Below are 15,112 nucleotides of genomic sequence, written 5' to 3' on the forward strand. Positions count from 1 at the left end.
ATCTAAGAGGCCACCCTGCTTATGACCGTTTCCACAAAATTTGCCCTCTCATAGACCACCTGTCATCAAAATTTGCAGATGCTTATACCCCTGAACAGTCATTTTGAGAAATTTGGTTTCCAGACTACTCACAGTTTTGGGCCCGTAAAATGCCAGGGCAGTATAGGAACCCCACAAGTGACCCCATTTTAGAAAGAAGACACCCCAAGGTATTCTGTTAGGTGTATGATGAGTTCATAGAAGATTTTATTTTTTGTCAAAAGTTAGCGGAAATTGGATTTTTATTGTTTTTTTTCACAAAGTGTCATTTTTCACTAACTTGTGACAAAAAATAAAATCTTCTATGAACTCACCATACCCCTAACGGAATACCTTGGGGTGTCGTCTTTCTAAAATGGGGTCACTTGTGGGGTTCCTATACTGCCCTGGCATTTTAGGGGCCCTAAACCGTGGGGAGTAGTCTAGAAAACAAATGCCTCAAAATGACCTGTGAATAGGACGTTGGGCCCCTTAGCGCACCTAGGCTGCAAAAAAGTGTCACACATGTAGTATCGCCATACTCAGGAGAAGTAGTATAATGTGTTTTGTGGTGTATTTTTACACATACCCATGCTGGGTGGGAGAAATCTCTCTGTAAATGGACAATTGTGTGTAAAAAAAATCAAAAATGTGTCATTTACAGAGATATTTCTCCCACCCAGCATGGTTATATGTAAAAATACACCACAAAACACATTATACTACTTCTTCTGAGTACGGCGATACCACATGTGTGACACTTTTTTGCAGCCTAACTGTGCTAAGGGGCCCAAAGTCCAATGAGTACCTTTAGGATTTCACAGGTCATTTTGAGACATTTGGGTTCAAGACGACTACTCACGGTTTAGGGCCCCTAAAATGCCAGGGCAGTATTGGAACCCCACAAATGACCCCATTCTAGAAAGAAGACACCCCAAGGTATTCCGTTAGGAGTATGGTGAGTTCATAGAAGATTTTATTTTTTGTCACAAGTTAGCGGAAATTGATATGTATTGTTTTTTTTTTTCACAAAGTGTCATTTTCCGCTAACTTGTGACAAAAAAAAAATCTTCTATGAACTCACCATACCCCTAACGGAATACCTTGGGGTGTCTTCATTCTAAAATGGGGTCACTTGTGGGGTTCCTATACTGCCCTGGCATTTTAGGGGCCCTAAACCGTGAGGAGTAGTCTAGAATCCAAATGCCTCAAAATGACCTGTGAATAGGACGTTAGGCCCCTTAGCGCACCTAGGTTGCAAAAAAGTGTCACACATGTGGTATCGCCGTACTCAGAAGAAGTAGTATAATGTGTTTTGAGGTGTATTTTTATACATACCCATGCTGGGTGGGAGAAATCTCTCTGTAAATGGACAATTGTGTGTAAAAAAAATCAAATAATTGTCATTTACAGAGATATTTCTCCCACCTAGCATCTGTATGTGTAAAAATACACCCCAAAACACATTATACTACTTCTCCTGAGTACGGCGGTACCACATGTGTGGCACTTTCTTGCACCCTAAGTGCGCTAAGGGGCCCAAAGTCCAATGAGTACCTTTAGGATTTCACAGGTCATTTTGCGACATTTGGTTTCAAGACTACTCCTCACGGTTTAGGGCCCCTAAAATGCCAGGGCAGTATAGGAACCCCACAAATGACCCCATTTTAGAAAGAAGACACCCCAAGGTATTCCGTATGGTGAGTTCATAGATTTTATTTTTGTCACAAGTTAGCAGAAAATGACACTTTGTGAAAAAAAACAATTAAAATCAATTTCCGCTAACTTGTGACAAAAAAAAAAAAAATCTTCTATGAACTCACCATCCTCCTAATGGAATACCTTGGGGTGTCTTCCTTCTAAAATAGGGTAATTTGTGGGATTCCTATACTGTCCTGGCATTTTAGGGGCCCTAAACCGTGAGGAGCAGTCTTGAAACGAAATTTCTCAAAATGACCTGTGAAATCCTAAAGGTACTCATTGGACTTTGGGCCCCTTAGCGCAGTTAGGGTGCAAAAAAGTGCCACACATGTGGTATCGCCGTACTCAGGAGAAGTAGTATAATGTGTTTTGGGGTGTATTTTTCCACATACCCATGCTGAGTGGGAGAAATATCTCTATAAATTGACAATTGTGTGTTAAAAAAAGAAAACAATTGTCATTTACGGAGATATTTCTCCCACCCAGCATGGGTATGTGTAAAAATACACCCCAAAACACATTATACTACTTCTCCTGAGTACGGCAATACCACATGTGTGGCACTTTTTTGCAGCCTAACTGCGCTAAGGGGCCCAAAGTCCAATGAGCATCTTTAGGCTTTACAGGGGTGCTTACAATTAGGCACCCCCCAAAATGCCAGGACAGTGAACACACCCCACAAATGACCCCATTTTGGAAAGTAGACACTTCAAGGTATTCAGAGAGGAACATAGTGAGTCCGTGGCAGATTTCATTTTTTTTTGTCGCAAGTTAGAAGAAATGGAAACTTTTTTTTTTTTTTTTTGTTACAAAGTGTCATTTTCCGCTAACTTGTGACAAAAAATAAAATCTTCTATGAACTCACCATGCCTCTCACTGAATACTTTGGGATGTCTTCTTTCCAAAATGGGGTCATTTGGGGGGTATTTGTACTATCCTGGAATTTTAGCCCCTCATGAAACCTGACAGGTGCGCAGAAAAGTCAGAGATGCTTGAAAATGGGAAAATTCACTTTTTGCACCATAGTTTGTAAACGCTATAACTTTTACCCAATCCAATAAATATACACTGAATGGGTTTTTTTTTATCAAAGACATGTAGCAGAATAACTTTCGCGCTCAAATGTATAGGAAATTTTACTTTATTTGAAAACTGTCAGCACAGAAAGTAAAAAAAGTCATTTTTTTGACAAAATTCATGTCTTTTTTGATGAATATAATAAAAACTAAAACTCGCAGCAGCAATCAAATAGCACCGAAAGAAAGCTGTATTAGTGACAAGAAAAGGAGGTAGAATTCATTTAGGTGGTAGGTTGTATGACTGAGCAATAAACCGTGAAAGCTGCAGTGGTCCGAATGGAAAAAAAGGCTCTGGTCCTTAAGGGGTTTTATGACTGCAGTCCTTAAGTGGTTAAACACCGGGGATTTCTTCCCCGCGTGCATTTAGCCTGCGAGCCGCGATCGAAGGCTCGCAGGCTGTTAACGGAGGGTGTCACGGAGGGTGTCTCCGTGAACTGACATGGAACGGCTGCTCGAACGAGCGGCCGTTTCCATGTAAAACCACTTACGACCTGCCTATCGGCGTTAGGCGGTCGTTAAGTGGTTAAGAAATCTTTAATTTCAGGTGCCCAGTTTGCTTTAAAGTTGTTAGCTGAGATAAGCCTACACATAAGAATGCAGTGGGTTTTCTTTTAGGGCATTATACATGCATGATATATTAAGTTACCCATAGACAAGATACTTAAAGGACCTCTGTCGCGAAAATCTTAAAATTTAAAATACATGTAAACCTACACAAATAAGAAGTACATTTCTTCCGGAGTTAAAGGAGCCTTAAATTACTGTTCTCCTATGTTGCTGTCACTTACAGTGAGTAGTAGAAATCTGACATTACCGACAGATTTTGGACTAGCCCATCTCCTCATGGGGGTTCTTAGGGTTTCCTTTATTTTTAAAAGCACTTAGTGAATGGCAGTTGCTCTGTCCAACTGCCAAAAAAGTCTACGGTGTGCAGGGAGGCTGTACAGCATCATTGTATAAATCTTTTTCAGGGGATGTCTTTATAAAACATAAAGGCCTTGCTGAGAATCCCCTATGGAGAAGATGGACTAGCCCAAAATCTGTCGGTAATGTCAGATTTCTACTACCTACTGTAAGTGACAGCAACATAGGAGAAAAGTCATTTATGGCTCATTTTACTCTGGAAGAAATGTACTTTTGTGTATGTGTTTTAAATTTTAAGATTTTTGCAACAGTTCTACTTTAATTTAGCTGATGTGGCAGTTGTTGTCCAGTCATTTTCTGTAGAAAAGGTCCTTCACTGTGAGTGAGCATTCTCTTGGTTGAAAGCCTGATCCACTGAGGTGGATTCTTTTCAGCTGAGCAATTTGTGACAACCCACATGGCATTGAATGGAAAATGGCTGTGTAAGCACTATATGCAGGGTATAGTAGGACTAATCAGTTGTTTCTGCAGCCAGAGTACTAAAATCTGGTGTAACATGCAATGCACAGATCAGCTGTCTGTACAATCTGTTGTATAGCTTTATCCTATTATGACACCCCCTCCCTCCCCTTGCCTTTCTGTAACTTTTATTGTTTCTGACATGTTTACTGATTCTCCTTGTGCTTTACTCCCTTTTTCTATTTTGCTTTCTCAATTTCTATTTGTTACTCTGGTTTTGCTCTGAATAGTTATCATCGCATTTCCATGAAATTTGCAAGGCATTATGATTCTATATTTGTGGAGGCACCTGTGGCATTCTTAAAGTCTTGTGGGGACAGCGAATACCTCCAATAATTAAAACACTGCTGCCATTTCAAGACTTGTGTTCCCAGTCGGTTATGAAGGAATGCTAAACATGGAAGAGAATGCACTGTGTTCATTTCAAGCTGTTAGTTGGGATAATGGGGATGATTTATACACAACATTTAGACTAGCGCTCTGTATGGTGCAGATCAAAAGAAAACACCTGATCGGTTGCTTTGTGCCGCTCATCCTCATTTTCTATCCAGCATGTTTACTTTTCATTAAAACCCTAGTCCAGCCTCCCATTTTTTTTAATGCATATGATGGTAAATTTGCATTAATTAGCAATCCACAATGTTTTTTTGTGCATTGCACCTCTGTACTTTTTTCAATAAATATATTAAAATCATCTGGCTGGTTGGCTCAAGTAGTCCCTTTTTTTCTGGAGAGAACAAAGCAATTTTACTAGACAATCTTTCTGTCCACATTCTACCCCCTATACCATCATCCCTCACACATTGGGTAGTCAGGGAAGAGGCAACAGCCTGTGTTTTTCTCTGAGAAAAGATCATATGACCTCCTCACCTCCTCCATCTGCTGATGAAATTAACCTTTTCTCACAAGAAGATTCTGATGAAGCTACAGTGCTGGCTGCAAAAGGATCAATCCAAAGCAGGAAGTGAGGGAGATGGATGTGGTAACTGTTAAAGGACCTCTGTCGCGAAAATCTTAACATTTATTTTATTTTTTCTTCCAGTGTAAAATGAGCCAACTTTTTAATAACTCTTTATTTCTGGAACGTATTTTGTAGACTAGAAAATCTCTTCAGTGAGAATACGAAGGAGAAAAAAGGATTCAATGATATAAAAAGAACTGGGTGATGACCACTGGTGTTGTGTATCTGCATGGCTTTAGTTTTAGGGTGCGTACATGCATCCAATTTTGTTTGGCCATTTTTACTACTTCCATGTAGTATTAGAGCTTACCTACTCGATCTGTTCACAGTATTCAAAATACATTGGCCCTCACACTACATGAAAGTGGTACAATTGGCTAATCATTGACCAATAAAAAGTGTGTGTGTGTGTGTGTGTGTGTGTGTGTGTGTGTGTGTGTGTGTGTGCGTGTGTGCGTGCGTGCGTGCGTGCGTGCGTGCGTGCGTGCGTGCGTGCGTGCGTGCACCAGCTCACAGTAGAAAGAGATAGTGTAGCACTCCTCAGTATAGCAGTCGGTATGTGCCAGGTAAATCAGGCAGCACACCTGATTGTTCGATCCAATGAAGCAGAAGATAGGCACAGTCCAGGTAAGTATTAATTGCTCTTTATTCAAGTCAAACATCACAGCAGAATAAGCAATGTTTCAGAGTGAGTGCTCCTTTCTTAAGCTATGCTGTTTGTGCGTATACAAAAAAAACCCTGCATAGCTTGAGAAAGAAGCACGCATTCCGAAACGTCGCTTATTGTGCTGTGATGTTTGACTTGAATAAAGAGCAATAAATACTTACTTTGGTTTGTGCTGGTCTTCTGCTTCATTGGACCTGACCAGCTCAGAGAACTCTGCTGTCATAGCAATGGCAGATCGAGCAAGCTGCAGTGACTGGAGAGAGGCGTGATCAGTGCTAGTGGCAGTGTGATATAGGTAGGGCCTGCTTTATTATACCAGCGATCTCTGGTACAAGTGGTCTCTGGCCTCTTAAGTACCAAAGTGGTTAAGAAAACTTAAGCCAGGCACATTTTTTTTTTTCCCTGGGGGGGGGGGGGGGGGGGGGGAGGGGGTTGGTTTTTTAGTCTGAAATGGTCCCTCCCTTATTCATCATTTTCTTTAAGATACTCTAAATCCAGGTTACAAAAAGAAATCATTCCACAAACTGGTACTGTTTGGTAACCAAGGAACACTGGTCTAAGCCTTTATTTTGTTTAGGTGGTTGTGGATATGCCTACTTTAAAGCAGTGTTCACCCACCCCGGTCCTCAAGGACCACCTACAGTGCATGTTTTGTAGAAATCCACAGAGTAATGCTACGTACACACATGCGACAACGATCGTTCGTTGTCAACGACGAACAAACTTTTAATTGATGAAAGAACGACCTAAGTTAAGTTAGTTGTAAAATGTGTGTAACGATCACATCGTTAGAACGAATGTTACACCACGTAAAAGCACCTATTGCGCCTGCGCATAAAAATGAAAAGTTCCATGGAGAAATAGTGAAATGCGCATGTCAAGCCTGTACTACTTTTGCAAACGATCGTCGTTGGGAAAAATCCGCCAAGCTAGATCGTTCGTTTTTAACGTTCTAGCTCGTCCGTCGTTGGACTTAATGGTCGTTGGCTGCTTTTTTTTTTTGAACGATTGTCGTTTTAAAATGATCGTTCCCCGATCGTTTCAAACGACTATAGTCGCATGTGTGTACGCACCTGAAGTTAATCAGCTCTGCTGAGACAATAATTACCTCACCTGTGCATGTTTGTGGTTTTCTGTAAAACATGCAATGTTGGTGGGCTTTAAAGAGACACTGTAACATCAAAAATATCCCCTGCGGGCTATTCACCTCGGGTGGGGGAAGCCTCGGGATCCTAATGAGGCTTCCCACGCCGTCCTCTGTCCCACGGGGGTCTCGCTGCAGCCCTCCGAACAGCTGGCGACAGACCCGACTGTCAATCCAATATTTACCTTTGCAGGCTCCAGCGGGGGCGCTGTGGCTGCTTTCGGCTCCGAAGTAGACGGAAATACCCGATCTCAGTCGGGTCCGCTCTACTGCGCAGGCGCCGGAGACTTGCGCCTGCGCAGTAGAGCAGACCCGTCGGCGATCGGGTATTTCCGCCTACTTTGGAGCCGACAGCCACCAGAGCGCCTGCGCAGGAGCCAGGAAGGTAAATATTTACGTCGCCGCTGTACGGAGGGCTGCAGCGAGACCCCCGAGGGATGGAGGACGGCGTGGGAAGCCTCATTAGGATCCTGAGGCTTCCCCCACCCGAGGTGAGTACCCCCCAGGGGACATTTTGATGTTACAGTTCTTTAAATAGTAACTCCAGTGAAAATCGTGTTTAAAAAAAAAAAAAAAAGTGCTTCATTTTTACAACAGCCGTCAGAGCGCCTGCGCAGGAGCCGGGAAGGTAAATATTGACGTTACCGCTGTACGGAGGGTTACAGCGAGACCCCCGTGGGACAGAGGATGGCGTGGGAAGCCTCATTAGGATTCCGAGGCTTCCCCCACCCGAGGTGAGTACCCCCCAGGGGACGTTTTGGCGTTACAGATTCTCTTTAAAGAGAACCCGAGGTGTGTTTAAAAACCACCCTGGCGTTCTATTAAGATCGCCAGGGCAGCTGCATGAGGGGTTTTTTTTAAATAAAAAAAAAACTATTTCATGCAGCCAACTGAAAGTTGGCTGCATGAAAGCCCACTAGATGACGCTCCGGAGGCGTTCTTCTGATCGCCTCCGGCGGCCAAAAGTAACACGGAAGGCCGCAATGAGCGGCCTTCCGTGTTTTGTTTACTTCGTCGCCATGGCGACGAGCGGAGTGACGTCATGGACGTCAGCCGACGTCCTGACGTCTGCCGCCTCCGATCCAGCCCTTAGCGCTGGCCGGAACTATTTGTTTCGGCTGCGCAGGGCTCAGGCGGCTGGGGGGACCCTCTTTCGCCGCTGCTCGCGGCGGATTGCCGCAGAGCGGCGGCGATCGGGCAGCACACGCGGCTGGCAAAGTGCCGGCTGCGTGTGCTGCTCTTTATTTGATCAAAATCGGCCCAGCAGGGCCTGAGCGGCACCCTCTGGCGGTAATGGACGAGCTGAGCTCGTCCATACCGCTAAGGTGGTTAAAGAATGTTATCTGCATACAGAGGCTGGATCTGCCTATACAGCCCAGCCTCTGTTGCTATCCCAAACCCCACTTAGGTCCCCCTGCACTCTGCAATCCCTCATAAATAGCAGCCGTGCTTTAAATGATATCTGAGTTTAAAAAAAAAAAAAAGCACCTGTTTGGTTTATGTTCAAGCTACAGAAATTTTGTAAGTACATATGTATGTATATATGTAAGTACATACAAGCATCTGCCAAGACATCCATTCCAGGAAATATATAGCAACGCATAGATCTGGGAATATTTCACAGATGTAGTGTATACAGATATACAAAACACAAAAGAAAAGAACCCCCATCTGTTGTACAAGGAAGTAGGCTGAACAAAGTATTTGCAAATTTGGAAAAACCTTTATTAATCTATACACACTGACAATAAGAACAATTAAAAGCATATAAAATTTCCTGTAATGGGGATAACCATAACCCCTGCTTATGGAATGGTCATATATAAAACGCAAATGCAAAAGAGCCTTAGCATGGGAGAGGAAAAAAAAGGGGGAGTTCTGTCCAGAAAAATTGTATGAAAAAATATACAAACTTCTGAAAAAATCGCGCTGGTGCACAGAAATGGGTAATCGCAAAGAAAAAGGACAATCTAATCACTAAAAGTGTTAAAAACATGAAAAAAATATAAGTGGGCGACCATAAAAAAATTGGCCAAAAATTGAGAAAAGTGCGTGCATGATAGGAAAATCACCTCACGCAGCTATAGACAAATGGAGAGGGGCAAACGCATATAACCGTGTGTGAGGATATGAGCCCTCTAAAGTGACCCAGTGCAAATAAATATTAGTATATGAATGGCTGCAACTTTCAGTACAACAATATCACATAAGACAAATGCAGTGTGGCATAGTGCAGATATATTCAATAAGTGCATCAATACATGAAGTGTCATAAGCAAATAAAACATCCAATGCTTTGGCTTACCAAAAATATTGCAGCAGGGGACCATGGAAACGCCACAGTTATGCCCATTACATGGAATTTTATATGCTTTTAATTGTTCTTATTTTCAGTGTGTATACATTAATAAAGGGTTGTCTAAATTTGCAAATACTTTGTTCTAGTGAACTCCCATTAAAGAGTCGGCTCTCAATCGGCTCTTCATTAAAGGGAAGGTCCAAGCAAAAAAAAAAAATGAGTTTCACTTACCTGGGGCTTCTACCAGCCCCATGTAGCCTTCCTGTGCCCTCGTAGTCACTCACTGCTGCTCCAGTCCCCCGCTGGCAGCTTTCTGACCTCGGAGGTCAGGGCCACATGGCATACATTTTTACGCATTCCAGCTAGTGCAGGAACAAAAATGTACGCGTTGCACCACTAACGCGTAAAAATGTATGTGTTAATGTTCCTGCACTAGCGGAAATGTGTAAAAATGTACGCAATTCGGCCCTGACCTCCGAGGTCAGAAAGCTGCCAGCGGGGGACTGGAGCAGCAGTGAGTGACTACGAGGGCACAGGATGGCTGCATGGGGCTGGTAGAAGCCCCAGGTAAGTGAAACTCTTTTTTTTTTTTTTGCTTGGACCTTCCCTTTAAATATCACTAGACACCACTTAGAATCGGAGTAAAAGCCCCGTCTCCATGACCACTCCAGACTGCTTCTCTGACTGGGGCAATCCCTCCTGCTACTGCTCTGCTCCGCCCCATACACTCACGCAAGCTGAAAGAGGACTACATGTCCCAGCATGCCTCAGCTCCCTTTATTACACAGCCAAGCAGAGCTGTGTGGGGTGGCTGAGGCACCGGCTCTTTCAAAACCGAGAACCGGCTCTTGTCATTCGCAGCAAAGAGCCGGCTCCTTCGCGAACGACCCATCACTACTTTGTTCAGCCTACTTCCTTATACAACAGATGGGTTATTTTTTGTTTTGTATATCCATTTCAGAAAACACACAGAGAGCTCTGTTTCGTTCTGCAATCCATCTATCCATTCTGTTGAACCAGATATACTATCTGGTGCTCTCACCTTCATATGCACTGCTGCTAGTACTGTGAGCCCAAATGCTGCAATAAGGAAGCTGTCGGGAGCATAGCCAGAGTATTGTACAGGATTCAACTGCGCATGTGTGAAATATATTTTATCTGGTTCAGGTGCCTAGGCTGTGGAATGCTTAGCTGCCCAATAGCTGCTCAGAATACAAAGAAGTATTTTGTAACATCTGCAGTGCAGTGTGAAGGAAAATCTTAAAAATTTTCTAAGTTACCATAAAATTGATGATGGATGGAATTGATCCAAGATGACCTGTGCGAGAAGGCTATGCAGGAGCTAAAATCAAGACTGTTAGGCCCCGTTCAGACTATGTGCGTTCCTAGCCGTTTTTGCAGAATGCATACGGGCAGACTTTGCGCATTGAAACGGCTACTAATGTTTTCTAATAGCCTCGCTCACATGAATGCATATGAGATGCATACGTTTCTCATCCGCATTGCTGCACGCAGTTCTGTGAGTCACACACAAACTGGCGCAATGAAAGTCTATAGATGCGCATCAAAAATGCATACTATTGTGTTTTTAGCGCAAGTTTCCCTCTGCATTTCCCATAATTCTTTTCTGTTTCCTGTGTGACGTTTGTGTTCAAAACGCAATAGAAAACGCATTTGAACGCAAGAAAAACACATACAAACACATGTTTTTCAACTTGCGTTTTCTTTGAATTTCTATGCGTTCTGTAAACGCTGACAGTATGAACAGGGCCTAAGTCTAAGTAATTGTCATTTTGAATGGAAAGACTTTTCTTTGAAATCCTATAGTTCAGGTTGTATGCTTGCTTGCAGCTCAAGTCAGATCCACCAAAATTTGGAAAATGTCAAGATTGCTAAATATATTTCACACAGCATAAAAACAAATCCTAAAATGTTTCTAGCTATTTTGGTGCCTCAGGAACGTCAGCCCACTTGTCAACATGTTTATAGTTTGTAAAAGTCAAAATTAAACTTTTACTTGAATACTAGGTAAAGCTGTTTCATAAGTCTACCCTTTATACATACTTATAAGGGCAATGTCACTTGGAATGAATTAGAAGGTATAACATTAACCTGCGCTATAAAGGTGTGTACACATATCCAGCTGGGCAGCACAGTGGTATAGTGAATAGTCCTCTCACCTTGCAGCGCTGGGTCCCTGGCTAGAATTCCAGCCAGGGCACTATCTTGAAGAATTTGTATGTTCTCCCTGTGTCTGCATGGATTTCCTCCTGCATACCAAAAACATACAGATAAGTTAATTTGCTTCCCCCTAAAATTGGCCCTAGACTACGATACATACACTACACAATACATACATAGACACATGTAAAAACAAAACAGAGGACACCAAGAGCCCAATAGTGCAATATTGTCTGGTAAGCTCAATATATAATGTAATGTCAAAGGTTCTTATACTCACAAAGGTGGGTTACCATCAGGTAACCCCTTGACAGGCAGGTGGAGAGTATTAGTAACTGACCCCACTCAGGTATAAAAGTCACTCTCTGTAGATAGGAAAATGGGGAAAGAATCTCTCCACTAGGGGTGGACTTAATCGTGCTGTAATATGTACGAACAGAGGCGCCAAGCAGAGTAAAACAATGTTCTAAAAATGATAAAAAAAGGGAAGTCGAGGTGGACTTACCTCCCTCTGGTAGTGGACATATACTCAAATGCAGAGTAAAAAATAGACAATTTATTCACAGCTCCATAAAATCGCAACGCGTTTCGCGGTCAACAATCCCGCTTCATCAGGCAGTACAGGAGCATATAAAACTGGTTCAGGTCCATAAAGCGTGTGAGCGCCTCTGTCAGAGGCGCTCACACGCTTTATGGACCTGAACCAGTTTTATATGCTCCTGTACTGCCTGATGAAGCGGGATTGTTGACCTCGAAACGCGTTGCGATTTTATGGAGCTGTGAATAAATTGTATATATATTTTTACTCTGCATTTGAGTATATGTCCACTACCAGAGGGAGGTAAGTCCACCTCGACTTCCCTCTTTTTATCATTTTTAGAACATTGTTTTACTCTGCTTGGCGCCTTTGTTCGTACATATTACAGCACATACATAGACACATGACTATGGTAGGGATTAGATTGTGAGCTCTTCTGTGGGACAGCTAAGTGACAAGACAATATACCTTGTACAGCACTGCGGAAGATGTTGGCAATATCCAAATACTAAATAATGATCCAATCTTGATGGGCAATTTTAAAACTTCCATGTAATGTGAGTTTACATAAACAATCTCATGGCTCTTGTACTCCATGGAAGTGGAAAAATCGGCTAATGAACATGGATTGGAGGTGTGTATTCCACCTTCACAGTATGATAACACTAATGTTGGCTGTACATTGCAATTGTGAGCTGATATAGTGGTTGACAGCTGTACATCTGTTACTGCCTTACGCCTTATGTATTTCAACAGAATAGCATAAAACTGCAGGCACACAGGCTTTTCTCAAACATAACAAGTCATTTGCAGTTCTTGAATACTGCATGAATCATGTGATTCAGGTGTAGAACCACTGTAATAGAAAGTCAAGTGAAATCCTACAAATGTATTTGCTTCGGGTTTCAAATCAGCCAATGATGCTATTCTGTTGTAAAGACTCCCATAGCCCCAGTTCATCTTTATAAGTACCATAGTGTTTTTGTTTTTTATAAATGTTAAACGGAGCCTGACCATTCACATTCTTAATTAGGCCTCCTAAATCTCAGATGATATTCAAAAAGCTGGCTATGCCAGGCTAAGGGCTGATTCATACTTGAGCGGATGCAGAACGGAAACGGTAAGTGCATCTGATGCGGATGGATGTGTTCTGTCAGTTTTGCATCTATATGCAACAAATTACACTCATTCGTTTTGCGTATGCACCCTGTCTGTTTCTTGCGTTGCTCACGTCTGCCAGTATGCATCACTGCTCACCTGTCCTGCCGCTGCTGTTCGTCTGTTTTCAACCCAGAGGTCCGCAGCAGCATGGGGCTTTCCATAGGTTGCATCAGGCCCATTCTCCCTAGCAACAGGGATATTTTTAATTGGGCCAACATGAACCAATGAGAATTCTCCCTGTTGCTGAGCATTCGCATTGGTCTTTTGCAGCCCAATGGAGATCCCCCTGGCCACTGGGTTGTTTCGAAAGGACCGAGTAGCAGCGCTGGTTGGGACATGAGTATCACATCACGGTGGGTTGGGGTGATGCGGATTCAGTGATGAACCTAGTGAGACTGGACAGTATGCAGGAAAAGAGAGAAAAAACATCCGGCGCTGCAGTAGACGTGTTGTACTTTAATTTTGTTCAGGCTGTATTCATACAAGTGCATTCAACATACTTGTAAGCAATATTGTGTCAAACGATACAGTCCTACCGTGGGTATGTGGCAGCAGGTGCAGGGTGCAATACGGGCAGCCTAACGGCCGTTTCGCATGGCGGTGCTTCTTCTGAGGCTGATCCACGCTGGCACTCGGTAAAGATCTGGCATTTATTTCCTGATCCATTGCGGCGGGTGGGCGGTGCGTACTTCCACCCATTGTTATCCTGCCTACCGGTGTTCAGCCGGCCTGGCCCTATCATCATCGCTCGCATCACAGCGGGCGGAGATTGAGGAGGGGAGTGACGTCCCTGGTAAACAAAGCCGGTGTATTCCCCGGCATATTAGAGCTAATATTTTTCCTGGCAATCAGCATTCAAGAGAGGAGGGTTCCCTAAAGGCCAGAATCCACCCAGGAAACCTAAATCGGGCTACTGGACGACAGACTCGGACTCTAGTGGGGAAGAAGGATCGGCATCTGGATCACCTAACATTCCATCACCAAATGTTCCATCAAACCCTGGTGGTAATCCCAGTACCCCCTCGGAGGCCCCTTTAGGCGGCGCATCAGGAGGGGCAGAGGAAAAAAGAAAACCAAAGAGGAAACGAGTCTATTGGAAAGACCAGAACCATCCTCGAACCCCCAGGAGATAGACTAAATGGGTTTCCTTCCACTGGAAATAATTAATCTTTCTAATGTGCTGCCAGAAGATTGCATTTCAGTTTTACAGAGAGGACTCAACTTTTCTCTGAAACAGGAATTTGATTTCAGCCGATTCAAAGTGGATTTATATAAGAATATTCGTCATCTGAATATACATCAAATCTTTCGTAAAAAAGAGACCCTTAATCACCTTAATCAGGAAACCACACAAGTGGGACCCATTGGTCCGTTGGGTTTTAGCCCACAATTCACGTGGTCTGAGGGGGATCAGGAGATCCCATCAATGCTTCAAGAATTGGAGAATGAGAATTTAGGGCCAGACAATGATGAGATTTCAGCTACCACTTCCCTTCCCTCCCCCTTGCCCTTCCTTCTCCACCCACCTTCCCTTTCCCAGTCCCTCATACCTCCCACCTTTCCCATCCACTTTTCCCTTCCTACCCCAGAGCTGAAGCGTCCCCCATTTAGGCCCTGTAAATCTGTTAAACCCTTTCCGGTCCAGGCAGGGTCTAGTCTTGACCTCTTTCAGGCTATAGTGGAGAAGGAGATGAAGGCCTTAAAGAGGAACTCCAGTGAAAATAATGTAGTAAAAAAAGTGCTTCATTTTTTTACCATAATTATGTATAAATGATTTAGTCAGTGTTTGCTCATTGTAAAATCTTTCCTCTCCCAGATTCACATTCTGACATTTATTACATGGAGACATTGTTACTGTGGGCAGGTTATTTAGCTGTTTCTAGCTGCTCTGGCTGTTAGACAGCTAATAACAGCTGTTTCCTGTCTCTGAACATTGTTACATTGTGGCTGTTTGCCAGCAGTACCGCGGTCTTCAGAGGT

At 43.2% G+C, this 15,112-nt stretch overlaps 1 long non-coding RNA gene across 1 annotated transcript in view; it reads right to left on the reverse strand.

Annotated features, from left to right (window-relative positions):
• The window catches only part of LOC137545784 (uncharacterized), a 40,348-nt gene that overhangs the window by 3,872 nt on the left and 21,364 nt on the right, over window positions 1-15,112 (reverse strand). The window contains exon 2 of the long non-coding RNA XR_011026103.1: window positions 11,433-11,522. This is a non-coding gene — a long non-coding RNA (uncharacterized lncRNA). The remainder of the gene's footprint in view (window positions 1-11,432; window positions 11,523-15,112) is intronic.

Source organism: Hyperolius riggenbachi, chromosome 2 (assembly GCF_040937935.1).
Source record: "Hyperolius riggenbachi isolate aHypRig1 chromosome 2, aHypRig1.pri, whole genome shotgun sequence".
In the NCBI taxonomy this organism is placed as follows: domain Eukaryota; kingdom Metazoa; phylum Chordata; class Amphibia; order Anura; family Hyperoliidae; genus Hyperolius; species Hyperolius riggenbachi.